Source organism: Triticum dicoccoides, chromosome 3B (assembly GCF_002162155.2).
Source record: "Triticum dicoccoides isolate Atlit2015 ecotype Zavitan chromosome 3B, WEW_v2.0, whole genome shotgun sequence".
Lineage (NCBI taxonomy): Eukaryota > Viridiplantae > Streptophyta > Magnoliopsida > Poales > Poaceae > Triticum > Triticum dicoccoides.
Window position 1 is genome coordinate 323,607,109 of NC_041385.1, and position 27,876 is coordinate 323,634,984.

The window sequence follows — 27,876 nt, forward strand, 5'->3', positions numbered from 1 at the left end:
TTCTGTATCCGCGAGATCTCATCTTGGAGTCTTCGCCGGCACTCTGCCGGAGGGGGAATCGACCACGGAGGGCTTCTACATCAACATCCTTGCCCCTCCGATGAGTTGTGAGTAGTTTACCACAGACCTACGGGTCCATAGTTATTAGCTAGATGGCCTCTTCTCTCTTTTTGGATCTCAATACAATGTTCTCCCCCTCTCTTGCGGAGATCTATTCGATGTAAACACTTTTTCTGGTGTGTTTGTCGAGATCCGATGAATTGTGGGTTTATGATCAAGTTTATCTATGAATAATATTTGAATCTTCTCTTAATTCTTTTATGTATGATTGAGTTATCTTTGCAAGTCTCTTCGAATTATCTGTTTGGTTTGGCTTACTAGATTGATCTTTCTTGCCATGGGAGAAGTGCTTAGCTTTGGGTTCAATCTTGCGGTGTCCTTACCCAGTGACAGAAAGGGTTGCAAGGCATGTATTGTATTGTTGCCATCGAGGATAACAAGATGGGTTTATATCATATTGCTTGAGTTTATCCCTCTACATCATGTCATCTTGCTTAATGCGTTACTCTGTTCTTATGAACTTAATACTCTAGATGCAGGCAGGAGTCGGTCGATGTGTGGAGTAATAGTAGTAGATGCAGGCAGGAGTCGGTCTACTTGTTATGGACGTGATGCATATATATACATGATCATGCCTAGATAATATCATAACTATGCGCTTTTCTATCAATTGCTCGACAGTAATTTGTTCACCCACCGTAATACTTATGCTATCTTGAGAGAAGCCACTAGTGAAACCTATGGCCCCTGGATCTATCTCTTATCATATTTGCTTTCCATCTACTTTTATTTGCATCTTTACTTTTTGCATCTATATTATAAAATACCAAAAAAATATTTATCTTATCATACTATCTTTATTAGATCTATCTTTCACAAGTGGCCGTGAAGGGATTGACAACCCCTTTATTGCGTTGGTTGTGAGTTCTCAGTTTGTTTGTGTAGGTGCGTGGGACTTTTGAGGAGCCTCCTACTGGATTGATACCTTGGTTCTCAAAACCTGAGGGAAATACTTATGCTACTATCGCAGCATCACCCTCTCCTCTTTGAGGAAAACAAACGCAAGCTCAAGACGTAGCAGCATTCAACTTGCCGGCCTGTTTAAACACACAACATTCTCTGTTGGTGTGGTTGGCTGGTTTATCGGGGGTGCCATGAATTTGACATGAGCAATCGAGTATGCGGTCCAGACTGGACGGGCCCGGAATGTTTCTTTTGAATGGCTATCTCCGCTCACCGGACTTAGAGCCACTGAATCCGGCATTGACGACCTTGTCTTCGGCGTTATTGCCATTCTTGCGATGCTTGTGTCTATTGCGTCGGGGCTTGCCGTTGTTATCTCTGGCATCTGAGGTGCCGGGATTTCTTGATGTGCTGTTGCTGCGAGCCAGCCAGCTATCCTCGCCCGCACAGAAGTGGGTCATGAGTGTCGTGAGGGCTGCCATGGACTTCGGCTGCTCTTGGCCGAGGTGTCAGGCGAGCCACTCGTCATGGATGTTATGCTTAAAGGCCGCTAGGGCTTTGGCATCCGGACAGCCAACAATTTGGTTCTATTTAGTTAGGAATCGAGTCCAGAATTTCCTAGCTGACTCTCTGGGCTATTGGGTTATGTGAATTAAATCATCAGCATCCGGTGGTCGCACATAAGTGCCCTGGAAGTTATCCAGGAATGTGTCTTTCAGGTTCTCCCAACTTCCAATGCAGTTTGCCGGCAAACTATTCAGCCAATGCCGAGCCGGTCCCTTGAGTTTTAGTGGGAGGTACTTGATGGCATGTATATCATCGCCGCGGGCCATGTGAATGTGGAGAAGGAAATCTTATATCCATACCGCTGGGTCTGTAGTCCCATCGTAGTGCTCGATATTCACGGGTTTAAACCCTTCTGGGAATTCATGCTCCATTACTTCGTCAGTGAAGCATAGGGGGTGTGCGGCGCCTCTATGCCGGGCTACATCATGACGCACTTCAAATGAGTCTGGTCTGTTGTATTCGGCCCGGCCGGATTTGTATTTAGTATATCCGGCGTGGCGGTCATCGTCACGCGTTGTGGCGTGCCCCCGTGATCCGTAGATCGATCTTGACTATCCTGCTTTGTTTTCCAATTCGTCTTGTAGGTCATGCATATAGCCCCGGGCCTTCGTGTTTTTGTTCGTTTGGTGACGCGGTGCGGGCTGGTGTTCGGGCTGATATGCCTCTTTGTCTCGGCCGTGGGGTGGCTGGTCAGCCGTATCCTGCGCTGGTAGTGTAGGCTCTGGTGCATCCTCCTCCAATTGAGGTAACAACCGACGCTTTGGGTAACTTTTGGTTGGGCGCTCGAGTCCGTATTCCTCGGCTGCCAGGACCTCGGTCCATCTATCAGTTAGCATATATTGATCAGCTTGAAGCTGCTGCTGCTTTTTTCTAGGCTTTTTGTAGTGGCTATAAGCCGGCGCTTGAAACACTCCTGCTCGACGGGATCCTCGGGCACAATAAATTCTTCGTCGCTGAGGCTCATCTCGTCTTTGGAGAGGGGCATGTAATTGTCGTCATCCGAGTCTCCATCCATTGCCTGTTCATCAGGGCTAGCTTGCCCATCTTCCCATCTGGCTTGCTCGAGGCTTGGCTGGGCGGGATTGTTTTCATCTTCGGCATTATACGGAGTGATGTTGTCTCTTGTGCCGGTATCGCTATTTTTGCTATGGCGGGGCTTAGAGAGGTGCCACTGACGCCGGCGCTTAGATTGTTTCTCAAGGGAGTTATCCTTCGTTGCCTCATCGCCATTGCTTTCTTTGGGTGTGTCCACCATGATGAGGTGGCTGTCCATCGCCCTGTGGGCGGTGGTTCATGTTCTTCTCCGACATTGTCATCCATACCGTCGATGTCTTCGGAGTCGAAATCAAGCATGTCGGTTAAGTCGTCGACAGTGGCTATTAAGTGGGTGGTGGGTGGGAAATGAATTTCTTCGTCGTCCGCTCCCCACTCAAACCAGACACAGTTCGGCCAGGAGTCTCCTGACAGGGAGAGAGATTTTAATGAATTTAGCACGTCGCCCAAGGGCGAGTGCTAAAAGATATCCGCGGAGGTAAACTCCATGATCGGTGCCCAATCAGGTTCCATAGGCACGGACGCGCGCGGTTCAGAGCCTATGGCCAGAGACAATCCGAGGGTCCGATGACACAGACTTCATTGGAGGCGAAGTATGTGTTCGGCTCTATGGCTGATGAGTGTGTGGCCTCCGTGGAAGGATCTATCCACCCGTCCTCAGATGGCGCGATTTGCTCCGGATCTAAGGCCAGGGCAGCTGCAGGTGCATTCTCCTGAACACCGTCCGATGGCAGATCTAAGTCATGCTCATCATGACTGTACGGCACACCTGTCATGAGCTCGAATCTGTCCAAGATCAAGTCTCCGCGGATGTTGGCAGTGTAGTTCAGGCTTCCAAACTTGACCTGATGGCCAGGGGCGTAGCTATCGACCTGCTCCAGATGGCCAAGCGAGTTGACCCGCAGTGCGAAGCCGCCGAATACGAAGATCTGTCCGGGGAGGAAAACCTCACCCTGGATCATATCGTTGTGGATGATTGAAGGAGCCATCAAGCCTTATGGTGATGACACAGTGGAACTCTCAATGAAAGCACCAATGTCGATGTCAAAACCGGCGGATCTCGGGTAGGGGGTCCCGAACTGTGCGTCTAAGGCTAATGGTAATAGGAGGCGGGGGACACAATGTTTACCCAGGTTCGGGCCTTCTCTATGGAGGTAATACCCTACTTCCTGCTTGATTGATCTTGATGATATGAGTATTACAAGGGTTGATCTACCACGAGATCGTAGAGCTAAACCCTAGGAGCTAGCCTATGATTCTGATTGTTCTTGTCCTACGGACTAAACTCTCCAGTTTATATAGACACCGGAGGGGTTTAGGGTTACACAGAGTCGGTTACAAAGAAAGAAATCTACATCGAATTGCCAAGCTTGCCTTCCATGCAAAGGAGAGTCCCAACCGGACACGGGACAGAGTCTTCAATCTTGTATCTTCATAGTCCAACAGTCCGGGACAAGCACATAGTCCGGCTGTCCGAGGAACCCCTAATCTAGGACTTCCTCAGCGGTTCCTACAGGCAGTCGGCTCTGATGCCAACTTGTGACGCCCCCGATTCAATCATACACTAATCATAAACGCAAATGTGTACGATCAAGATCAAGGACTCACGGAAAGATATCACAACACAATTCTAAACACAAATCAAAATAATACAAGCTTTATATTACAAGCCAGGTGTCGGGGAAACTGATCCACGAACACCTATGGGGCCGGCGGACCGTGGCCCCTTTCGGTTCGGCGGGGGGCAGAGATCGCACGAAGAGCGGATCGAGGCAAAGCACACGAGCAGTTTACCCAGCTTCGGAGCTCTCCGGAGAGATAATACTCCTACTGCTGCTTGTTTGATTGTCTTGTGTTCTTGCTCGAGAGAGCTAAGTGTTTTTCTGGCTTCCGAATGAGCCGAACCCCCTCTACGTTGCGCATGGGCCTCCTTTTATATGCTCAAGGGGTCACCGACAGGTGGCAACTCAGAGAAGGGTAAAAGCGTAAAAAGAGAGGTGGTTGGTACAGCTACCTGTACAGTGTATCCTACCTAACCCTGACGGCAGGGGACAAGGGCATTAAATGCCCGTCTGTGTCGCCCAAACAGTGCAGAAAGGTACCGTCAGGGACGCCACCGCTCGCCACGATGGCAGTCTTGCCAGCTTTGCATGCCACCGCGCACTGCTGGCTGCACAGCCTCCCGCCACGCGCGCCTGGAAATGCCCCCAGAGCGACACGTTGGTGGATGTGCTGGAGCGTGGGTACAGAGTGGCCGCCTACCGCGGCAAGCGCCTTGCCGCAGCCGTTGTCTTGTCGGGTCCGGAAGCTTGTCGCTCACCAGGCCTCGAGATGCCTTGGTTGGCCTTCCCGGCAAGCTCCTCTTGCCGGGGCCTTGTTGCCTTGCTGGGACGCGTGGCGCGTTGCGGCAAGTTCCTTGGGATGCCTTGGTTGGCCTTCCCGGCAAGCTCCTCTTGCCGGGGCCTTGTCTCCTTGGCTTGAATACTTTGTTCTTGAATGGCTCCAAGGGAAGCACGGAGGACCTTGGCGATCGTCCGGCAAGCCTTGCCGCAGGGTGCTGCAACTGCCCGTGCACAAGTTCGGGATACTAGCGTACCCCTACTCTAGTACACCGACAGGAGCCCCCGGGCCTGGGCCACACACGGTGCCGAGCGCTGTTGGGCCAGGCCCAAAATAGGGCACGGGCACACGCGGCCTGGGTCACGCCATATCCTGCTCCATATCCACCGCGCCCTCCCCGAACGGCACGCGTTGAATGCGGCATCGTGGGAGAGATCGTGGGTGGTTTCTTTATTCGGAAGGGCGAAACGTCCGCCTCCTCCCTCTTTATAAGCAGAGGAAACAGGGGCAGTTCGCCCACCTCACCGTCTGTTGCTCCAACTCCAAAAATCTCCGCCGCTCCCCCCTTCTTCTCGAAGCAGAAAGAGAGTAGCGCTCCGCCCCCCATTGCCACCAGCATCACCAACACCGCCGATCTCTCCCACCACCTCCGCCATGGCTCCAAAAGCCGACAAGGGGAAGGTCGTGAAGTCGGCCGAGGCGCAGCGGCTCGCGGCGCTGCGGAAGGAGCGGGCCCTCTTCCCCCTCAGCTCGGTGCGCAGGAGTTGAGGGAGTACTACTACCTCTTCTGGTCGACGGAGACGCGTGCGCATCCGCGCACGAGGGTACTCACGGCTGCAGCATCGGAACTGGCTCCAAGCGGGTACCCCTTCTTCGAGTTGTTCTTCTACTGCGGGCTCTGCCCGCCTTTTTCTGATTTCTTCTGTGACATTATGAACACCTACGGGTTCCGCCTCCTTGACTTCACCCCCAACGCCGTTCTGACCATGGCAGTTTTCGCACATCTGTGCGAAAACTTTGTCGGAGTCCACCCAAACGTGGCCCTTTTCCGCCACTTCTTCATGCCTCGGGTTGAGAGAGGAGAGCCTCTTGCCGGCGGGATTGCTTGGATCTCGAGAGTCGGCAAGAAGGAAGCGTATCTGGAGGGTGAGCTCGGTAGCAAGTGGGAGGAGTGGAGAGCAGAGTGGTGCTGGATCCTCGAGGAGAACCCGCAGCCGTTCACCGCCCTGCGCCAAGCCCCAATAGTGCGCGGCAATGATTGGAGCAATGTGGCCCCGGAGGACGACAGGCTGAAGATTGCCGTCACCCGGATCCTTCGCCTCAGGCTTGCCGGGCTCACTGTAGGCGCCGTTGGCGCAGATTTCCTTCACCGCCGCATCGCCCCCCTGCAGGAGAGGGGGAGACCCTCCTGGGAGTTCAAGAACTCGGCGGATATCATGAGGCTGCGCCCGGGCCTCAATTTCAACTTCACGGTCTTGGAATTGGACGCGATGCTTCTGGAGCTGTTCAAGCGCGACCCTCAGCACCCATTTATGTTGCCGCGAAATGTCGTTCCGCTGTGCAACAATTCTTCCCTTGACCGCATCCGTGTGATGATGCCATTGTGCGACTCCCACGGAATCACCCCAACTTGGCAAGAACCTGCGGATGACGTCGTGCGCGCGTTCTTCGACGACTTGGTAGAAGTGTCAGTCCGCGCTGATGAACAGAAGAGCCTCACCCGCGACACTACCGACGCGGAGCTGCAGCGCATCGCCACTAGGACGGAAGAGGCTGCGGCAGCAGCTGCCGCGGGCGAGTTCGGGTTCACCGTGGAGGCGGCGGAGGCAGCAGAGGCGGCAAGCCTTGCCGAGCGCGAGGAGTTTGCCTGCGAGGAAGATCTTGCCGGCCCTGAAGCTGAGCCGAGCGAGCCCGGCGAGGAGGAGCCCGAACCTTCAGACAGCTTGCCACAGGCGGAGCCCCCGGCCCCGCCAAGAAGGCATCTCCGCATGGCCGCGGACGCAGCGGGGCGGCAAACGGGTCAGCAGCCGCCGAGCCACGCGACACGCTCTACCGCGGCAAGCACCGTTGCCGCGGGAGCGCCTCACGCCGCTGCGGCAACTGGAGCGGGGTCTTCTCGGTCCACCGCTGCTGCTCCTGCCAAGTGGGCTAGGGAGCCTACTCCTCCGCCTCGCCGTACCGGAGGCGAGCCGGACTTCGATCTCTCCGCGCTCAGCTCCAACGACGAAGAAGAAGAGTAAGATCCCCTTGCTGTCCTCGTAGTTCTTCAATTCTTGCTATCTTGTTGCTTTCGTCTTGTATCTGACTTGCTTCGATCTGAATCCATTCCTTTTCAGGACGCTGGCCCAGAGAGCGGCGAAGAGAGCCAAGGCCCCGGTGATTGTCATCGAAGATGATCCCACCGTGTCAGCAGGGGGTGTGTCTGAGACCACCTTGACGGACCCGGCAACTACTCCTCAGCGCAGCCCCCAGCGTAAGTTTGTAGTTTACTTCCTGCTGTCAGGCGCGCATGGGTGCTCTTTTCTCTACTGATATCTTGACCGTTGATTTGTGTAGGAGCAGAACAGCCCCACCAGGAATGCCCGGAAGCTGCTCCCGAAGTGCCATCTGCTTCGACTACGCCGCCAAGGGAGGAGTCCCCGGCAAGGGAGCGCTCTCCGGCAAGGGAGAACTCTCTGGCAAGGGACAGTTCTCCAGCAAGGGAAGGCACCAGTGATCCTCCGGCGGTTGAGACCGCAACCGCAGATCCTAGCACAGGTAATCTTCTTGCCTGAAAACTTTCCTGGGGTTGTTCTTCTTCTGATTTTCTTTTCTGGATTTTTGCTTGACTTTTCTCCCTTTTTCGTTCCTCAGATCCATCTACCGTGGAGCCAATGGACACCGAGGACGCCGGCGAGGAGAACGCGCGCGGCAACAACGACGACACCGCCGCCACTGAAGAAGGAGAGGCCGGTGCTGATGATCCTGCCGGCGAAGAGGCCGCCAAAGCTGCCGCCGCAGAAGCTGGCGAGGAATCCGGCGATCGCACTGATGGCCCCGAGGCCGCAGGAGCGCCAGGCGCTGCACCGACCGCCGATCCCTCTGCCGCTGCTGCAGAGCCAGGCTCCGAAGAGCCGCAGCCCGGCACCTACCTGAAGGCCGGCGATGGCATCTTCATCAAGCTCCCCTGGGCGTCGAGCTCCAGGGCGCCGGTCGAAGGAGAAACCTTCGACGAAGAGGTGCTCGCCTCCGCTGGGCTGGCTCTTGTCGACGCGCCAAGCAGCAGCAGCGACGAGTCTGAGGAGGAGCGGCTGCTGCGGAAGCTGCTGTCTCTTCACCGCGCCCGCCAAGCCAAACTGGCATCCTGAGAGGCGCTTGTCGCGAAGGCGGGGGTTGACATTGAGAAGTGCGCGGAGGAGCTCCGGGGCCTTAGGCAGGAAACTCTCTGGTCCTTGGCGGAGGAGCGGGAGCAACTTCTCGAGGAGCGGAAAGCCTTCCTCCTCGAGAAGGGTGAAGCTGAAGAGAAGCAACGGCTTGTCGCCGAAAGGCTATCTGCGCAGGAGGGTGATTTGGCGCAGCGCAAGGTCAATCTTGACAGCCACGAGGAGGAGCTTGCCGCGCGCGAGCAAGCAATAGGCGGGGCGCTCAAGGAAGCAAAGGACGCTGCCACAGCTGCTGAGGCCGCCAAGAAGGAGCTGGAGATGAAGGTGGCGCAGCTGGAGGCAGATCTCAAGGCGAGCGGCGAGGTGACCTTGTCGGAGAAGGTAATGGCCGACGAGGCGCTGCTGGCGAGTATCACCGTTACCCAGAACTCATTCAGGGAGACTGTGGAGCACTGGACCGAGGGGCTGGTGAATATCGCCGCAGTCATCGACGGGAGCTGGCGCAGCTAGGGATGGAGGACTTTGGGTATCCCTCCGACGAGCATCTCCAACCCAGCGCCAAGCTCAGCCTGTTCTTCAAGGGCGTGGCGACGGCACTCCAGCGACTCCAGGAGAAGATCCCAAAGCAGCTGGCCGACGAGTCACGCAAGATCTGCGCAGGAGCTCTCCGGAAGGTGCTGATGAAGGTGGCGTTCCGCAATCCAGGCCTCAACCTCACCAACGTCGTCAAATCCTTGCCGCCGGATGCCGATCTGGATGCGCTCAAGGCCCTTGTCGCACCCATTGTGGACAAGGTGAGCGAGATCAAGAGGGTTGAGGGCGATCGCTTAGATTAGGCCGCCCATTTTCTCTTTCTCCTTGTCGCTGCTGGCCATATCATGAGAACATTCTGTTAGAGCTGCGACAAGTTATCTTGTAATATAACTCTGTTTTGGGTAGAGATTTGCTATGTTATTTCCTTTACTTGATTCCCTGCTTTGTATGTTTTTACCCTACGCTTTCAGGGAACTTGTCGGCGCAGGCACCTTTGCCGCGAGCGCTGAGTGCAGGACATCAGCAGCCTACTGACGATGCCGCTTCCGACAAGAAACCTTGTCGCAACTAGTCGCAGCTCACTTAGGTTGTTGAGTGGACTCGAAACAAAGCAAGGGCGCAACTAGCTACGAGTTGGTTCCTCCGCGCACAGGTTTTCCATACAAAGAACGGTCGTTCAAGGAAGATAACTTAAAAATTTAAAACTGATTGCTCAAACTTTGGCAACTTAGCTTTTCTGTCGTTTGCTTTCCGGCAAGGCGAAACTTGCTTGAACGATGCCTGGTCCACATCATAATCTTCTCCTTTCCCCCCGGCAAACTTGTGTGTGAGGGAACCTTGCTTTCCTATGTTAGAAAAAGAAAGAAGAGAAAATAAAGATATGGTGCCTTCTGGCTCGTTATTGCTTACCGGGGGTTGCGCTGCACAAAGTGTCAGATAATGCATGCAAATATAAGGTAGAAAGCATGAAATTGACAAGGTGTGCTGAGCACATGAGCTTTACTTTACGCACGGAATCTGTGCCCGGCTTTGTACAAAGGAGTACATGCAGCATCAGCAATACTTGTACAAAAGGTGGTTGCCGGAACGGGTTCCGGCAACCGCGCCCTACGGGTAAAACTTACGAAGATGCTCAATGTTCCAGGAGTTGCTCACTAGAGTGCCATCTTCGGTCTCAAGGCGGACAACGCCAGGCCTAGTGACTCGTTTCACCCGATAAGGGCCTTCCCACTTCGGCGTCAACTTGTTGGAATTCTTGGCGGACTGAACACGCCGAAGAACAAGGTCGCCATCCTCGAAGCTTCTGGCTTTAACTTTGCGGCTATGGTAGCGGCGCAAAGCTTGCTGGTATCGAGCAGCTCGTACAGCAGCCTGAAGATGGTCCTCCTCAAGGAGCAGCGCGTCATCTTGCCGCAGCTGCTATTGCTCAAGCTCATCATAAGCGAGCACTCGAGGCGACCCGTATACGAGTTCCGTGGGGAGAACTGCCTCTGCCCCATAGACTAGAGCAAAAGGTGTCTAGCCAGTGGCTCGATTTGGCGTCGTCCTGATCAACCAAAGAACCACCGGCAGCTCCTCAACCCAGTTTCTTCCGCACTTGCGCAGCCTGTCGAAAGTTCTGGTCTTGAGCCCGCGCAGCACTTCAGCATTTGCCTTCTCCGCTTGACCGTTGCTTCTCGGATGAGCAACAGAAGCAAAGCAGACCTTGGCGCCAAGATCTTGGACGTATTGCAAGAAGGTGCGGCTCGTGAATTGCGTGCCGTTGTCGGTGATGATCCTGTTAGGGATCCCGAAACGGCAAACAATCGACCTGAAGAACTTGACTGCTGACTGTGCTGTCACCTTCCTCACTGGTTCCACTTCCGGCCACTTTGTGAACTTGTCGATTGCAACGTACAAGTACTCAAAGCCCCCGACAGCTCGGGGAAAGGGGCCGAGGATATCGAGCCCCCAGACCGAAAATGGCCAGGATAAAGGGATCGTCTGGAGAGCTTGAGCTGGCTGGTGTATCTGCTTGGAATGGAACTGGCACGCTTCACACTTGGTTACTTGTGCAGTTGCATCCTGGAGGGCTGTCGGCCAAAAGAAACCTTGACAGAAAGCTTTGCCGGCAAGTGCTCTTGCGCCAATGTGGTGACCACATATGCCTCCATGTATCTCTGCCAACAGCTTTTGTCCATCTTCCCGGTGAATACACTTCAATTTCACACCGTTGAGTCTTCTTCTGTACAGTGTGTTGTCAACAAACTGGCACATACTTGACTACCGGGCTACTCTTTCCGCTTCTTCTTGTTCTTCGGGAAGTTCTCCTGTCTGAAGGAAATGCACAGTCTGTTGTGCCCATGTTGGAGCTTGCGGCTCGACAACAAGGACTAAAGGCACATCTGCTGCTGCGGGAACATCCGCTTCTACGGCAAGAACCTGTGGCTCTGCCGGAGCTTGATGTTCCCCGACAAGCTTGCCGGAGCAAAACTTGTCGGGAGCGTTTGCTTCAACGGAACAAGCCCTAAGGCTTGCCGAAGCAGAATGCTCCTCAGCATCCTTGGTGTTGATCTTGGGGACCTTCTTGGCGGCGGCTTCGGGGAGCTCTGCCGGAAAGTAGTCACCAGAAATCAACTTCCTCTTCTTGCTCTGTCCAGTTGATGGCGTTACGGACGGTTGAGTCAGCTTGAGCACAAAGATCCCTGGTTCCACAGGTAACTTTAGTGCGGTGCACTTTGACAGGCCATCGGCAATGTCGTTCTGAGCTCTTGGAACATGTTCCATCTGCAGGCCGTCAAAGTGTTCTTCTAGCTTTCTCACTTCATCCACATATGCTTCCATCAACGGACTCTGATAGTTCTTGTTCACTTCATGGACGACAAGCTGTGAGTCACCCCTGACAATGAGTTTCTTGATGCCAAGGTCTGCTGCGATCCTGAGACCGGCAAGCAATCCTTCATACTCTGCAGTATTGTTCGTTACTTGCTACTTGGGAAAGTGCATCTGGACTACGTACTTGAGGTGCTCTCCGGTGGGTGCAACAAGTAGCACGCCCGCACCGGCGCCTTGCAGCGAGAAGGCACCATCAAAGTACATCAGCCACTCTTTGCTTGCCTCCTTGACGGGGATGCTCGTCTCTGGAATTTCTTCATCTTGTGTTGGCGTCCACTCTGCTACCAACTCTACCAATGCTCTGCTTTGGATAGTTGAAGTGCTTTCAAATTTGAGGCCAAAGCTTGATAGTTCCAGCGCCCACTCGACAATCCTGCCTGTCGCTTCTGGATTTTGCAGTATCCTCTTCAGCGGAAAATGAGTGACGACTGTGATCTCATGTGCTTGGAAGTAATGGCGCAGCTTTCTCGAGGCCATGAGAAGGCCGAAAAGCAATTTCTGCACACCAGAGTACCTTGACCTAGCCCCCTGCAGAAGGGAACTGACAAAGTAAACTGGGCGTTGCACCATTCTCTTCTGCATCTTATCATGCTCCTGCGCAGATCCATCCTTGTCGGGACCAGAGCTTGTCGCTGGATGCATCTGCCGTGGTTGCTGGCTCATCATCTGTCTCCCTCTCCGCCACTAATTCAGCACTAACCAGTTGATTGGTTGCCGCTATATACAGCAGCAACTTCTCTTGTGGCTTAGGTGCGACAAGTGTTGGAGTGGAGGACAGGTACCTCTTCAAGTCCTGCAGCGCAGCCTCCGCCTCCGGAGTCCATTTCATTGGACCTGCCTTTTTCAACATTTTGAAAAACGGCAGGGCGCGCTCAGCAGACCTAGAGATAAACCTGCTGAGAGCAGCCATGCAACCGGCAAGCCTTCGTACATCCTTGACGCGCTTTGGTGCTTCGATCTGCTCAATGGCCTTGATCTTGTCGGGATTGGCTTCAATTCCTCGCTGAGACACAAAGAACCCGAGAAGCTTGCCGGAGGGTACTCCAAACACGCACTTCTCGGGGTTAAGCTTGAGGTTGATCTTGCGTAGATTTGCAAATGTTTCGTCCAAATCTTGAATCAGGGTCGCCCTGTCCTTGCTCTTGACCACTATGTCATCCATGTAGGCTTCCACATTTCTGTGCATCTGCGGCTCAAAAGCATGGTGGACTACCCTTGCAAATGTTGAACCAGCATTCTTCAAACCGAAAGGCATCCGTACGAAACAGTACGTGCCACACGGGGTGATCAATGCGGTCTTCTCCTCATCCTCTTCTGCCATGAAGATCTGATGGTATCCTGAGTATGCATCAAGAAATGAAAGCAAATCACATCCGGCCGTGGAGTCAACAATCTGGTCGATGCGCGGCAAAGGAAATGGGTCTTTGGGACAAGCTTTATTAACATCGGTAAAGTCGATACAAAGCTTCCATTTCCCGTTTGCCTTGCGCACGACTACAGGATTGGCCAACCACGTAGGATGGAGCACCCCTCTGACAAGGCCTGCTGCTTCCAACTTCTTGATTTCTTCTGTGATGAATTCTTGGCGCTCCACTGCCTGTTTCCTGACTTTCTGCTTGACGGGCCGCGCATGAGGACAGACGGCAAGGTGGTGCTCAATTACTTTCCTGGGAACAACGGGGATGTCGGACGGTTGCCACGCAAACATGTCGACGTTCGCCCGCAGGAAAGCAACAAGCGCGCTTTCCTATTTGGGGTCGAGAGTGGCACTGATGGTGAAGGTACCACCAGTGCCGTCCTCCTTGGCGGACACCTTCTTGGTCTCAGGTGGAGCCGCCATTGTCTTCTTACACTTGCCGGTGGAGCTCGATGGTGCGTCCTCGACGGTAGTGCAGCACTCCGAAGAGGTGTGCTTGCCGGAGTGGGCATCAGAACTCTTGCCGGACTTGGTCTGCTTCTTCCCCCCGGGAGCTTCAGCGGCAAGTGATTTGTGATCTGTTGCTGCTGCTGCTTCCCGGTAGATCTTGTCGGCGCAGATAAGAGCATCCTTCTTGTCGCCAGGGACAGAGATGACACTTATCAGGCCTGGCATCTTCAGCATGTTGTAGGCATAGTGAGAGGCTGCCATGAATTTGGCGAGTGCTGGATGGCCGAGTATCCCATTGTAAGGCAATGGGAAGTCAGCAACATCAAAAGTGACCCTCTCAGTCCTGAAGTTCAACTCGCTGCCAAATGTTACCGGCAACGTGATCTTTCCCTTCGGCTTGCTCCTTCCCGGGTTGATTCCTTGAAATGTGCCGGTTTCTTCGAGCTCGCTGTCAGGGATCTGGAGTTTCTGGAGCACCGCGGAGGAGATCAGGTTCAAGCCGGCCCCGCCGTCAACTAACATCTTAGTGAACTTGAGGTTGCGGATAGTTGGTGAAACCAACATCGGCAAGCACCCGACCGCAGTTATGCGATCAGGGTGGTCCTCAATATCAAAGATGATAGGCGTGCTGGACCATTTCAGAGGCTTGCGTGACTCGACGGGTGGTTCTGCTACATTAACTTCCCGCACCCACTGCTTGAGCTGGCGGTGCGAAGTATGCAGAGAAGCACTGCCGTCAACGCACAGGACCTCTGTGGCTTTCTAGAACTCCTGCTCATCGGTCTCATCTTCATCCATATCTTCATCGTCGTCGTCATCCTCATCCTTGTCGCGGCCGCGGGGAGGTCTGTCTCCTTGCCGCTGCTTGGCCTTGCCGCGGCGCCCTCCTCGGCCGGGACATTTCTTGCTAGCTCCTCCAGCACCTTCCTGGGCTTTCTCCTTGTCGCGCCGCTCGTATTCAGCCTTTTGCTGCTCAACAAGCTGCTCGACCTTCTTGCAGCTCTGGAGGTCATGGCCCTTGGTGCGGTGGATCTTGCAATATTGCTTGTTGGTGCCGTCCTGCTTGTCAGCGACCGCCACATCTGCGGCAACCTCCTTGCCGGAGCTACCAGCTTTGGGCTTTTTGCCGGACTGTTCAACGGCCAGCACCTCTCTGCCTTTCTTCTTTCTGTTATTCCGCCGCCGTTTTTTCTTTGCCGGGGCAGCATCCTCACTGTCAGATCCTCCTACTCCTATATTCTCTCCGGGGAGTCTCCTCCCTTCCTCAGCACTTGCACACTTGTCGGCCAGGGCATATAGCTCACTGACGTCTCTGATTTTGCACATCGCCATCTCCTCCCGCATCCTGCGGTTTTGTACGTTCTGGTGGAACGCGCTGATCACCGCGGCAGGGTGGATGTCTGGGATGTTGTGCTGTACATTGCTGAATCTCCGAATGTACTTGCGCAGGGGCTCTCCTTCCTTCTGGGCGAGTAGATGAAGGTCACTTTCTTGTCCATGAGGCTTGTGGCCGCCTGTAAAGGCGCCGACAAACTGATGGCACAGATCAGCCCAGGAGGATATGGAGTTGTCCGGCAAGTGCATGAGCCAGGATCTGACGTTGGGCTTGAGCACCAGCGGGAAGTAGTTGGCAAGGATCTTGTCGTCCCGCCCCCCAGCAGCTTGCACCGCAATGGTGTAGATGCTGAGGAACTCCGACGGATGCGTCTTGTCGTCGTACTTCTCCGGTACGTCTGGCTTGAAATTCTTCGTACTGGGCCACTGGACTTGCCGCAGCTCACGAGTGAACGCAGGGCAACCTACCGCGTACGGCAAGTCGCCTGGTTCCCCTGGCGCATGCACGTCAACAGAGGGCCCAGCGCGCTTGTCGGATTGACGTCGCGCTTCTCTCCGGCGCTCGATGCGAGTACGAGCGTCTTCTTGCTGTCGTTCGTGAAGAACTTGGCGCTGATCGTGACGAGCTCGTGGATCTGACGATGCGGTGGAGTCGCTGTCGAGGTGGATCCGACGGGTCGGCGATCTTGGCCTTCGGGATGGAGAGTGCATGGTGGTTACACCCCCACCGGTTTCGTCGCCACCGGCTCGTGCCTGGCAGTCCTGCCGCGGCCGCGATGCACTTGGCTGCCGCGGAGTGTCGCCGTTGGCAAAGCCGATGAGACTCTGAATGGTGGCCCTCCATTGGTCGATCTTGTCTTCCGCTGGAGGGTAATCCAGGAGCAGTTGAGCTCACGTCAAAGCTTCTGCTGGAGTTGTGGGTGGCAGTGGCGAACGGTGCGAGGAGTGGGATATGCTCGGACTTCTAACTATGTTAGAAGGAGCAGTATCCCGTCCAGGCGACCGTGCCTCGCTCGTGCCAGCATGTTGGCATGCATGCTGGTCTTGAGCACCCCGAGATCCATCAGCTCGATCTTGGCCCAACAAACGTATGGTACTGCGAGTACCATAACGCTGTCGGTCTTGCGCCTCCTGAGATGGGCGCGGTACATGTACGGTCGCCGAGGTCTGTGCAGCCTTGTCCTTGGACCTGGCAGCATCGTGAGCTTCCTCGTCGATGTCCGTTCTTCCGCCAGCGTCCTCCCCACCACCTGTTTGCTCCAGTGGTGGTGGAAGTGACGTGGACGGAGCGGCTGTCGCCGAAGTCTTCTTCTTCGGTGGCATGTCGATGAAGAGAATGGAGATCTAGCTCGTGTGGACGCCGGATCAGGTTCACACAATCTCGACGCCCCCTACCTGGCGCGCCAAAGATGTCGGGGAAACTAATCCACGAACACCTATGGGGCCGGCGGACCGTGGCCCCTTTCGGTTCGGCTGGGGGCGGAGATCGCATGAAGAGCGGATCGAGGCGAAGCACACGAGCAGTTTACCCAGCTTCGGAGCTCTCCGGAGAGATAATACTCCTACTGCTGCTTGTTTGATTGTCTTGTGTTCTTGCTCGAGAGAGCTAAGTGTTTTTCTGGCTTCCGAATGAGCCGAACCCCCTCTACGTTGCACATGGGCCTCCTTTTATATGCTCAAGGGGTCACCGACAGGTGGCAACGCAGAGACGGGTAAAAGCGTAAAAAGAGAGGTGGTTGGTACAGCTACCTGTACAGTGTATCCTACCTAACCCTGACGGCAGGGGACAAGGGCATTAAATGCCCGTCTGTGTTGCCCAAACAGTGCAGAAAGGTACCGTTAGGGACGCCACCGCTCGCCACGATGGCAGTCTTGCCAGCTTTGCATGCCACCGTGCACCGCTGGCTGCACAGCCTCCCGCCACGCGCACCTGGAAATGCCCACAGAGCGACACGTTGGTGGATGTGCTGAAGTGTGGGTACAGAGTGGCCGCCTGCCGCGGCAAGCGCCTTGCCGCGGCCGTTGTCTTGTCGGGTCCGGAAGCTTGTCGCTCACCAGGCGTCGAGATGCCTTGGTTGGCCTTCCCGGCAAGCTCCTCTTGCCGGGGCCTTGTTGCCTTGCCGGGACGCGTGGCGCGTCGCGGCAAGTTCCTTGGGATGCCTTGGTTGGCCTTCCCGGCAAGATCCTCTTGCCGGGGCCTTGTCTCCTTGGCTTGAATACTTTGTTCTTGAATGGCTCCAAGGGAACCACGGAGGACCTTGGCGATCGTCCAGCAAGCCTTGCCGCGGGGTGCTGCAACTGCCCGTGCACAAGTTCGGGATACTAGGGTACCCCTACTCTAGTACACCGACACCAGGGGCCTCGAGGGTTCGAATAGATAGCTCGATTCACAAGATTCAGCGGAAGCAACAATATCTAAGTACAGACATAAGTTAAACAAGGATGCCTTAAGAAGGCTAGCACAAAAGCAACACGATCGAAGAGACAAGGCCTCCTGCCTGGGACCTCCTAACTACTCCTGGTCGTCGGCAGTCTCCACGTAGCATTATCCGTCGGCGGTGGCATCTGACTCTAGGGATCCACCATCTGGTTGCAACAACCGGAAAGAAGAAAGAAGGGGGGAAAGGGGTAGCAAAGGAACCGTGAGTACTCATCCAAAGTACTCGCAAGCATCAGATATATACTAGGTATGCATTGGAATCAAATGGAAGGTTTCTATCTATGGACTGAATTGCAGAAAGCTAGAATAGAGGGGGAAGGCCTAGCCTATCAAAGACTAGCATCTTCAAGCAGCTCCGAGCATCTTGCAGCATGTAGGAGACTAAAGAATAGCAGTTTAATTAACAAACATGTTGTAACATTAAAGCCCAGAGATCCTTCCTCGACTCCCTGCGAGAAAGCAATCCCGGAGCCACATATCTCAAGTATCCATTTGTAGTTGTATAAGATCAAGATATAAGTCTGAACGTCCATTACCGTGGACACGGCTATTAATAGATAATCTTCCCTACAGGGGTGCACCACGTTACCCAACACGCTCGATCACTTTGGCCAAACACACCTTTCAGGGGTCAATGCCCGGCCTCGGAAGACCAACACGTCGCAGCCCTACCTAGGCTCAGCAGAGAGGTCCCCGCCGGTCTACATCCTAAGCACTCCGAGGTCTTGGGCCCATCGCTCACAACACTCCGGGTCATTGTGCGACGAGCCGGGGCGAGCACCACCTCATACTGGATGGCACATGCCCGACAGGCCCACGATGCTAAACTGGACATCTGACAAAGCTTCGGCTGATACTACGGCGTCGAGGCCTAACTATTCTCGTGTGGTGGTTAGTGCGTAAAGGACAGAGGCCAACTCAGAACAAATACCCAAACCATAGTGTATTATTAGCTTGCGGAGACGAGCAGAGACTCACGATAATGTGATCCCGTCGCCCCATCTCGTGGACTTACGGCAAGGGCCGAGAATGCCCGGCCGTGCCACGTAACCATCTTGTGGGTGCTCTCCAGGCCCGCCCTACTTTCACAACAGTCTCAAGAAAAGTCAATGTAACCGTGTGTCCAGACATCAAGGGGAAAACCCGAGGAATCACCCCCGGTGGATTCCACTCGATGTAATCACCAAGGTGAACATAAGAGGAACCACTCTCGAGGTTCACACTTGAGGTGTTGCACGACAGAGCCGTATCAGGAATGGTGAAGGAGGAACCACCCTCGATGACCATGACCGAATAGCTACACTACAGAGATCTCATCAGGAGTGATGTATGAGGTTCCACCCTCGGCACTCGATGGTAACTTTGCAGAGTCGAGCAACACAAAGGGGCATGATGTGAAGTGAAGTGTCGGGCTCTGGTCATCGATCACGTTGATCGACACGTCGATGATGAAGCAGGGGAAACAAGGACAAGGTGGGGTCAATGATGGATCACTAACCAACCTATAATAAGCAGATTAGGATAAGCAGGTAAGGTACAATAGCAGGTACAAAAGCAGGCTATGCATAAGAATAGGAGCAATCAATTACAGTAGCAAAATCTAATGCAAGCTTGAGAGCATGGAATGGGCGATATCGGGATGATCAAAGGGGGGCTTTCCTGAAAGCTCCGCTGAAAGGGAAGAAGGGTCATCGGTGACGTAGTCGATCACAAGGACATCAACATCGGTCTCAGGGTCTACCGGAGAGAAGAGGGGGAAGAAACAGTAAATACACACAAACATATGTATAACAAGACCATAAGCGGGGCTAGAGGTGTTCTAACACAGTGCTAGGCGATACTGGCGAAGGGGGAAAACATCCGGGAAAGTTTTCCCGGTTCCAGACGTTTGTCAAACAAATGAACCGGAGGGGAAAAGTTTAACGTTTGCTATGCTAGGGACGTTTGGCCGGTGAACGGACCGTGTATCTGGATTCGTCTCACCGTTCTGAGCAACTTTCATATACAAAACTTTTGCATCCGAGTTACGACTTATTTCCTATGATTTTTCAAAGTTTTAACAATATTCTGAAATTAATAGATTTATTTAAAAGGAAAACAGGGCTATGACATCGGCATGACATCAGCATATTGTCAGCAGTCAACAGTGTTGTTGACTAGATCAACTGACGCGTGGGTCCCGGTTGTCATAGCCAAAGTTAACTAACAAGTTTTAATTAACTAAATAGGTAATTAGAGTTAACTAAACAAAGTTAATTAAGTTAATTAGTTAATTCATTTTATTATTTTTATTTATTAATTATTTTTTTTATTTTTTAAATTTTTTTTGGGCAGGCGTGTGGGGGGGGGGCATTGGACAGTGGCCCGGGGGAGCCTAATGGGCGGTGGTTATCGGGTGCGGGTGCCGGGTCATGGGCGCCCGTCTGAACATGCTCATGCGCGTGTGTGCGCCGGGACGCCGGCGCCGGGCGCGTGGACGATGGCACGGCTCGCCGGCCGGCCTCGGCAGGCAGAGGCGAACGTAGGGGCGGCGGCGCGCATGCGCTAGGACGGCGGCCGGAGCGGCATGCAGTGGCGCGTGCAGGGTGGCCGGTGCACGGACACGGGCGAGCGTGGCTGCGGTGAGGCGCTCGGGGGAGGCGACGATAGGGTGCAGGGTGAGCAGCGGAGGTGATGGCCGCGTCGACGAATCGCGCACGGCGAACGGCACGGGGATGCAGAGAGCGGGAGGAGGGGGCACAGCTCACCCCGTTTATAGGGGATCAGGGTCGGTGAGGCGCGACAGCGGCAGTGAAGAGGCGGGGATGCGAGCGACGGGGACGAGGCAGTCCGTTGGGGTCCGGCAACAGTGCGGTTGTGGATGGGGCATTGAGGTGGCGGGGCGCCGACTCGGTGTCGGGGAGGCGATGGAGCGACGCTGGGCGTCAGTGAGGTGGCGCCGGCGTGGTGGCGCCGGGGATGGGCGGCGGCGGCGGGGTTGATCCAGATCTGATCGGGGGGAGGGGAGAAAGATCAATGGGGAGAGTGGGGGAAGGTTAGGGTTTGCGTCGTGGGAGGGGGGTTAAAGGTGGCAGCGGCTGGGCCGGCCTGTGGTCGGCCTGGTGGGATGGCCTGCTGGGCCACGAGGACCACTGGGGGAGGGGGTGTGTGTTTTTCTTTTTTTCCTTTTCTTTTTAGTTAATTTAAATATGAAAACGGAACCGACTTTGAAACAACGTGAACTTAACCAGAGTAAAAATCAATGACATGGCACCATTAGCGTGATTACTATTGCATAATTATCCGGGCGTTACATTGTGCTTGGGTCAAACCCGAGCCTCTGTTTGGCAAACACCTCATTGTGTTGGCTCAACAACTCATTAAGATTCTTTTGTCCTTGAGCACATGTCATGAGACCTTTCTCGATTTGAGCTTTCAGAAAGCGATTCTCCGAATAGATGCTAGATCACCACTAGAGTTACTAGTACAAGCATCAACAATGATAATAGGAGAAAAGTAGGTTGTGGCTAGAGTTTCAAGATAGGTAAGCTTGAGCGTCTCAAAACTCTTTGTAAGAAGGGTGAGCTCTTCTTCCTTAGTCTTGAGGGACATGGATAGGAGCTCACAATCCTTAGAGAGATAAGCATGAGACATCACAAGCTTACTTTTATCATTCATCAACTCTTCACAAGAGTCCTTAGCCTTTTCCAAGGAAGCAAGATCTTTAGCATGAACATCAATGTTTGCACCAATTTTCAAGCATAGTTCATCTTTTCGTGCTTCCTCATATTGGACTTTCCGCTCTAGGATTTCATATTTTTTCCTTCTCCTCGATGACGAGGGTTTCGAGTTCCTTAATGGTGATGGTGTGCTTACTCACCATCTCCATAAACATATGAAACATAGTGAGCTTATTTCCTTTGAGGGAACACATGAACTTATTAAGTTTAGCAAGCATAGGATCATCTATATCATCATCCTCATAACTATCATCCGCATCAAGATACTCATCACAAGGAGTAGAAGGTGTGAAAAGAGGAGGATTTGATCGTGGGGTTACCTTGACCTTGTCAGGAGAGCTTTGGTCCTCTCCACCTTCTACCACGGCCTTTGCCATTAGGCACTTGTGAGCGTTGCCCTTGTAGTCTTTCATGTAGTTTTAGGTGACCACATCACCACTCTTGTTCACTATCCTCAAAGTGTTTTGAGAATCTTGAGCAACTCTAGCCACACCACTAACATCATCCAGATCGGATTCTTCATGAGCAACCATTGTTTTCCCATCTCTCTTATTGAGCTTGGAGTTCAAAGGATTTGGAAACTTCTTCTTGGGAAAGGTCTTGGGAAACCTTGGTTATCTTCTCTCTTCTCATAAGGGCACTCGTTGGAGAAGTGGTTGGTTTCTTCACAGTTGTATCATTTCCTCACTTTCTTCTTTTGGAACCTTCCCTTGAATTTTCCCGCGCTAAACTTATTGAAAAAGAGAGCAATGTCTTCATATGACGGGCTCTCATCTGAGTCAATCTCATCACCATCCTCATCATCATCATCTTCTTCTTCTTCACTTTGCTCTTCTTCACATACATGCTTGGCCTTCAATGCAAGATTGATCTTTGATGTTGAGGTACCATGCATGGCAAGATGTTTTGTGGCATTTTCCTTTGACTCTTCAAACAGTTGGAGTGTGGATATGATGTCATTTGGAGTCATTTCCTTGAATCCATGGTGTTGTCTTATGTCCCACACCATTTGGTGATGATATGGAGCAAGAGCATGAAGCAGCTTATCCATGAGAAATCGCTTAGTCAAGTTAAATCCATCTTGAGTCTTGTCACATTCACATGACTCAGTGTCGGCAGTGAGAGTCATGAGACGCTCAAGTAGTTTCTTGGGACATTCATCTTTCTGCATACAAAAGTTTTGCAATTGACCCTTGGCAATTTCATATTGAGCAAGCCGGAGAGTGGAAGTACTGGTCTTGGTCCTCACAATGCTATCCCATAATTCCTTGGCACTTGTTATATGTATGTATGGTCTCCTTTGCTTGTCAGTAATACCTCTTCCAATGCACATGGTTGTTGTGTCGTTGAGATTCTTGTCATAAACCTCTCTTGGAGTAAGATTTTTTGGGTCAACAACTTGGTAGCCATACTCCAAGATCTCCAACATCTCATCATTTCCTTATCGATGATGATCTTGCATAGCAACTCTCCACAAAGCAAAATCAGTAGTGTCATCAAGTAAAGGAGGTTTTCCTTGAGGGTTATACTTAGTTTTCTCTATTTGAGGTCTTGCATAAAGTAAGGGAACACTGGAGTGTTCATTACTAGGAGGTTGTTGGCCAAGTGAGGGAGTAGGCACAGCTAGCCTCAAGGCCGCACCGGTAGAAAGTGGTGCAAGCATCGTGGTTCGTGTGGCTATCCTCATTTAGACCAAGGCCTCAAGAGAGGCATCATGGTCCTCCTTTTTCTTAGCAAGAGCTCATTCCAGATCCTCTGAGGTGAAGGACTTGGTTTCCGTGGAAGCCGTGCTCGTACTCTTTGGATCTGCAACAAGGGGAGTCCCATCGGGGTTCATCTCGCGCTAGGGCGGTTAAGCCACAAGAATAGAGCACGAGGCTCTGATACCAATTGAAAGGATCGAGATGGACCTAGAGGGGGGGTGAATAGGTACAATTACAAATTTTAATTGTTACTTAGCAATTTTAGGCATTAATGCGGAATATGAAGTTGAGCCTTACAAATGCAAGTGTCAAGCTATGAACTAAGCAAGGTAAACAAGCAACACAAGTAGGAGAGTAAGTAAACACAATATGATATAAGTAAAGACTAAGAGACAAATAACCACAAGTAGGGAGTTAGGGTTAGGGATAACCGCAACTCTGGGAGACGAGGATGTATGTCGATGTTCACTTCCTTGGAGGGAAGCTATGTCACCGTTAGAGAGGTGGGTGTTACCACGAAGGTTCACCCTATTCTCCCTTTGAGACAACACCACAAAGGCATTTCTCAACCACTAGTGGTAGACCTTGAGGTGGTCTCCAAACCCTCACAAACTTTCCAGGGGTAATCACAAAGAACGATTCCTCTCTGAATGACTCCTACCGCCTAGGAGTCTCTAACCTCCAAGAGTAACAAGAACAATGGGGAAAAGCTCAAGACTTGCTCAAATCACGAATTCCATTGGTGCAAAGGAGGGGAAGGAGTGGATCTATCACTTGGTGGACAACTTCTCTCAAATGATCTCAAATCCCTTAAGTGTTGGGGATCATTACAGAAATTAAAAAAAATTCAACGCATCACCAAGATCAATCTATGGAGAGACTATCAATGAGAGAGAGGGGAGTGTATCTTCATACCCTTCAAGATCGCGAAACGGAAGTGTTGCAAGAACATTGTTGGAGGAGTCGCACACGTAGCGGTTCAGATCACGGTCGATTCCGATCTTAGCACCGAACAATGGCGCCTCTGCGTTCAACACACGTGCATCCCGGTGACGTCTCCTATGCCTTGATCCAATGAGGAGGGAAAGGTTGGGGAAGATAACTCGAGCAGCAGCACGACAGCGTGGTGGTGGTGGAGCAGCGGTTCTCCGGCAGGGCTTCGCCAAGCTCAAACAGAGCAGGAGAGGTGTTGGAGAGGGGGAGGGCTGCACCTTGGATGTGGTGCGGCTGCCCTCCCTCCTCCTCTCTATTTATAGGGTGAAGGGGGAAGGGGGCCAGCCCCTCTAGATGAGATCTAGAGGGGGGCGGCGGCCAATGGGAGGGGGCTTGCCCCCCAAGCCAAGGGGGCACCCCCCTTAGGGTCCCCCCCAACCCTAGGTGCATGGGCCCTAGGGGGGTGGCGCCTAGCCCACTTGGGGTTGGTTCCCTTCCACATACAGCACATAGAGCCCTCCGGCGCAGGTGGACCCTCCCGATGGATCCCCGGAACCCCTTCGGTGGTCCCAGTACAATACCGACAAACCCCTGAATACTTCCGGTGACCGTATGATGACTTACCATACATAAATCTTCACCTCCGAACCATTCCGGGACTCCTTGTGACGTCCGGGATCTCATCCGGGACTCCAAACAACATTCGGTAACCACATACTATTTCCCATAACAACTCTAGCGTGACCGAACCTTAAGTGTGTAGACCCTACGGGTTCGGGAATCATGCAGACATGACCGAGACATCTCTCCGGCCAGTAACCAACAGCGGGATCTGGATACCCATGTTGGCTCCCACATGTTCCACAATGATCTCATCGGATGAACCACAATGTCGAGGATTCAAGAAATCCCGGATACAATTCCCTTTGTCAATCGGTACGTTAATTGCCCGAGATTCGATCGTCGGTATCCCAATACCTCGTTCAATATCGTTACCGGCAAGTCACATTACTCGTTCCGTAATGCATGATCCCGTGACCAACTACTTAATCACATTGAGCTCAGTATGTTGATGCATTACCGAGAGGGCCCAGAGATACCTCTCTGTCATACGGAGTGACAAATCCGACTCTCGATTCGTGCCAACCCAATAGACACTTTCGGAGATACCTGTAGTGCACCTTTATAGCCACCCAGTTACGTTGTGACGTTTGGTACACCCACAGCATTCCTACAGTATCCGGGAGTTGAACAATCTTATGGTCTAAGGAAATGATACTTGACATTAGAAAAGCTTTAGCAAACTAACTACACGATCTTGTGCTATGCTTAGGAATGGGTCTTGTCTATCACATCATTCTCCTAATGATGTGATCCCGTTATCAATGACATCCAATGTCCATAGTCAGGAAACCATGACCATTTGTTGATCAACGAGCTAGCCAACTAGAGGCTCACTAGGGACATGTTGTGGTCTATGTATTCACACATGTATTACGGTTTCCGGTCAATACAATTATAGCATGAACAATAGACAATTATCATGAACAAGGAAATATAATAATAACCATTTTATTATTGCCTCTAGGGCATATTTCCAATAGTCTCCCACTTGCACTAGAGTCCATAATCTAGTTACATTGTGATGAATCAAACACCCATAGAGTCCTGATGTTGATCATGTTTTGCTCGCAGAAGAGGTTTAGTCAACGGATCTGTGACATTCAGATCCATATTGTCACGCCCAATGCGACCCTATCCTAAAGGAACTCGAAGGTCCCACCAAGGATAGAAGCGCATCTTGAAGACGCTTTTGCAAGGTGGATATCATTACATCAACATTACATAATAGATGGGGATACATACAAGAGGCATACAATGCCACACGAATACAACATCACAATACATTAGAGCATCATCCGACTACGGATGAAACACAAACAGAAACTCAAACGACATCCACCCTGCTAGCCCAGGCTGCCGACTTGGAACCTATCCCCTGATCGAAGAAGAAGCAGAAGAAGAACTCCAAAGCAAGCATACATCGCTCTCGCGTCATGATCATCGTATAACCTGTACCTGCAACTGTTGTTGTACTAATCTGTGAGCCATGAGGACACAGCAATCCCATTACCATGGGTATCAAGACTAGCAAAGCTTAATGGGAAAGGAAGGGGTAAGATGGTGAGGTTGCAGCAGCGACTAAGCATATATGGTGGCTAACATACGCAAATAAGAGCGAGAAGAGAGCAAACGGAACGGTCGTGAAGCTATCCATGATCAAGAAGTGATCCTGAACTCCTACTTACGTCAAACATAACCCAAAACCGTGTTCACTTCCCGGACTCCGCCTAAAAGAGACCATCATGGCTACACACGTGGTTGATGCGTTTTAATTCGAATCTGGTGTCAAGTTATCTACAACCGGACATTAACAAATTCCCATTTGCCACATAACCGCGGGCACGGCTTTCGAAAGTTTATACCCTGCAGGGCTGTCCCAACTTAGCCCATGATAAGCTCTCGCGTTCAACGAAGGATATTCCTTCTCCTAGGAAGACCCGATCAGACTCGGAATCCGGGTTACAAGACATTTCGACAATGGTAAAACAAGACCAGCAAAGCCGCCCGATGCGCCGACAATCCCGATAGGAGCTGCACATATCTCGTTCTCAGGGCAACACCGGATAAGTCAAGCTACGAGTAAAACCAGACTTCGAGTTTCCCCGAGGTGGCCCCGCAGGCTTCTCGGTTCGGACCAACACTTAGAGAAGCACTGGCCCGGGGGGGCTAAAATAAAGATGACCCTCGAGAGAGCGACTCCCAAGGGAAAAGTAGGTGGTGGTGAGGCAAATGGTAAAACCAAGGTTGGGCCTTGCTGGAGGAGTTTTATTCAAAGCGAACTGTTAAGGGGGTCCCATAAATCACCCAACCGCGTTAGGGACACAAAATCCGGGAACATAATACCGATATGACAGAAACTAGGGCGGCAAGAGTGGAACAAAACACCAGGCATAAGGCCGAGTCTTCCACCCTTTACCAAGTATATAGATGCATTAATTAGATAAGAGATATTGTGATATCCCAACATAATCCTGTCCACCATGGAGCAATCTTCAACTTCACCTGCAACTAACATCGCTATAACAGGGGCTGAGCAAAAGCGGTAACATAGCCAAACAACGGTTTGCTAAGAAGGGTGAAAATGGTTAGAGGCTGACATGGCAATTTGTGAGGCTTGAAGAGTAATTGATAGGTAGGGCAGCATAGCGATAGAACGAAGCAACTAGCATAGCAATGATAGTAGTGAGATCCAGGGTAGCGGTCATCTTGCCTGAAATCCCGCAAGGAAGAAGAACGAGTCCATGAAGAAGATGAAGCCACGAAGACAAACCAAGCGTAGACGAATGAATCCTCATGATCGCAACGAAATAGGAACTAACGAGAAGGAGCACAACCAGAAAGAAGCAAACAACAAGGTAAACACACAACACATAGACATGTCATGATGCTCAACCAAGTATGATGCATGTCCATTTTAATGAGGCATGGCATGGCAAAGTGCAACAAACCACACTACAAGTTAAGTGCAGCTCAATATGCAACGAGGTTGCATATTGACGAAACTTCACAACAATTATTTAGTTCATCTCGTTTAAGCTACTCAACAATATTAAATGTTGTTAAACATGGCAAGAGGTGAAGCATAACAAAACTACATATCTAGGCAAGTTTAAATGAGGCTGGAAACACAAACAACAATTCCGGAAAATCCCCATATGCATATTTTAGATTTGGTACTGTTCTGGCTAAAACCATATTTTATTGTTGTTAAACAGGAAAATAAAGTGCACCATGTTAAACTAGGCATTTTTCCTCCCCATTTACATATAAAGTTTAATAAATTTGGAGCTGCGGTTATTTAGACATGAAATAAATCATTTTAACATGGTATTTATGCAAAACTAAACAAACAACAAGTTTAAACATTTTTAACAGGGATGAAAGTTGAATATTGTGAAACTAGATACAATTTTAAGCATTTTACATATATAACATGTTTAATTTGGATGCATGCACATTTAGTTATTAACAAAGCAAACAGTGGCATTTCAGTAAATAAGAA